This window comes from Bactrocera neohumeralis, unplaced genomic scaffold (assembly GCF_024586455.1).
Source record: "Bactrocera neohumeralis isolate Rockhampton unplaced genomic scaffold, APGP_CSIRO_Bneo_wtdbg2-racon-allhic-juicebox.fasta_v2 ctg5151, whole genome shotgun sequence".
Lineage (NCBI taxonomy): Eukaryota > Metazoa > Arthropoda > Insecta > Diptera > Tephritidae > Bactrocera > Bactrocera neohumeralis.
Genome location: NW_026092112.1, coordinates 1 through 2500, shown reverse-complemented (window position 1 = coordinate 2500; position 2500 = coordinate 1). Strand labels below are relative to the sequence as shown.

The 2500-nt window shown below is 37.4% G+C and overlaps 1 pseudogene; it reads right to left on the bottom strand.

The window, feature by feature from the left end:
• Positions 1-252: 252 nt before the first annotated feature.
• LOC126767286 (5S ribosomal RNA) lies at positions 253-373 on the bottom strand (annotated as a pseudogene).
• Between the last annotated feature and the right edge of the window lie 2127 nt (positions 374-2500).

The following is a 2500-nucleotide window of genomic DNA, read 5'->3' as shown; positions in this document are numbered from 1 at the left end:
AAACAAACAAAACAAAACAAAACAAAAAAAAACAAAACAAAACAAAACAAAACAAAACAAAACAAAACAAAACAAAACAAAACAAAACAAAACAAAACAAAACAAAAAAAAAATAAAAAAATAAAAAAATAGCAGAGAGAGAGTTGAGAACAACAAAAAAAAAGTACGGAAAAACAAAATATAAATTTTAAAAAAAGGGCCAAAGGAAAACAAAACTTATCAAAAAAAAAAAAAAAAAAAAAAAAAAAAAAAAGATTGCAGCACCTGAGTTTCGCGTATGGTCTCCCACTACACTACTCGGTCAGGCTCTTAGCAGCTTAACTACAGTTGATCGGACGGGAAACGGTGCTTTCTGCTAGATATGGCCGCAACCGAAATACTTTGAAAAAAGTTCGGAGATAACGAGCGAGGTGCTTACCTAAGCATTGGGCTTGTAAACATTGTACTTGTAAGCACTGTACTTGTAAACATTGTGCTTATAAGTGATGATTGATGGTAGTGTTGAAAGTCTTGCGTTTCAATGATAAGGTATTAGAGTATTTTTGGGAAATGTAGGATTGATGTGTGTCACGTGACTGACGAGAGTCGTCGTAAAGAAAAAGCAGCCATGGAGTAATGGCAGAGAGATGGGATTTGGCAAGTGGATACTTTGCATCGAGAATGCAGGGATAAGCACTAAATATTAGTACATTGTCACGTCAAGTTGTGGTAATTTATAATAGGCCAATATAGGCAAGTGTGTTCGAAGCCGTAGGTATTGGTGCTTGCCCACGGTAAAAGTGCTAAAAAACAGCGATTTTGAGAAAGAAAATACGGACATGTAGTTTTTCAAATTAAAATTTAAAATGCTAAAAAATGAAGTATAAAATTTTAATTAAATTTTTTTTGTTTTAAGAAAAAGGAAGAAAACATCCAAAACGGGAAAGAAGCCGTTTTAGGAGATATTCTAGTTTTGTGAGTTTTGTTAGTTTTGTTGGCGTTGTTATGGTTATTTGTTTTCGCGGAGGTCGCGGGGTTATGAGCCAGGGCCTCGATAGAAGTTAACAAAAGTTGATAAAAGTTGAACTTGTGTGAAAAGGAGAAAAAAAACGTTTGTTGTGTCAAAAAGGTACGTTTTTGTTTAGGGGGAGAAGTTCGCGGGTGTAGGCAGGGATCTAGAAGGGTAGGCAGGAATCTGAGGGAGGTGCTAGGCAGGAATAAAGGGCCGCGAATTTTTTGAAAAACATAGAAAACGTTTTTTTTTGGGTACCGAAATGCGCATGTGGGGGGTTTTAGAGAATTAAAATGTGATTTCGGGCTTGGAGGTACTTCATGCGAAAGCATTTGAAAAGATTTCTGAAACTGGTTAACAGCCGGGAGTAGGAAAAGTCTTGTTCATAAAACGCCATATATAGAAAGAAAGAAAGAAAAACGGTTTGCGAGTGGGTTTATAAAAACAACCTTCTCGTATATATGTTTGTATGTATCCATGTATGTGTATTGTATGTATTTGTATGTATTGTATGTATATATGTTCTATATGTATGTATGTACATATAAATATATATATATATATGTGTGTGTATACATCTCTCTCTCGCTCTATATATATACTATTGGCCTCGCTGTATGGTGGAGAAGGTGATAGTGTGATCGTGAGATCGTGCTAGCCTTATACACTGGTTATAGCATGGGTGGAATGGTGGACCTAGCTTCGGCTTACGCCAGTCGCCTGAACAGTCTTGTACTGGATATCTAACGATTCCATGTGCGAGCGACGAAGGATTTAGTGGATTACTAGCCGATGGCAAGTGTTTCAACTAAAAACTTACTTGGGGGAATGCCTCTGGCGATAGCCGTGTTCCAGTTCTTGGGACATGTGATTTGCCGGAGTTGTAACCTCCTCTCAAGCTAGTGATGGCCAACCTGCGGGATGCAATACTTCTGTAGTGTTTGTCGGACTCTAGCTAGAGGAACTTAAAGAGGGCTATATGGATGTAGGCAGGCTGCTTTTGGAGGGAGAGATCCCAAAGAGAGCTTGGTCTGTCTATCTGTTTTTTTTTTTTTTTTTTTTTTTTTCTTCTTCTTGGTTTCCATTTTTTGAAGTCAAGAGAGAGAGAGAGAGAGAGAGGAGAGATAGAAAGAAACAGTTAACCACCATAAGATATCTTCGATGGAGCTTGGGCATCTCGTTCTGAGATTGTGCAAGTTTGATCGGGAGGCTACTTTTTTAGCAGCCTCTCAGTGAGATAGTTATCTGGTTGATCCTGCCAGTAGTCATATGCTTGTCTCAAAGATTAAGCCATGCATGTCTAAGTATAAGCAATTTATACAGTGAAACTGCGAATGGCTCATTAAATCAGTTATAGTTTATTTGATAGTACCTTTACTACTTGGATACCCGTGGTAATTCTAGAGCTAATACATGCTAAAAACCCCGACTGTTTGGGAGGGGTGTATTTATTAGATAAAAAATCAATGCCTTCGGGCTCTTTGATGATTCATAATAACTTTTCGAATC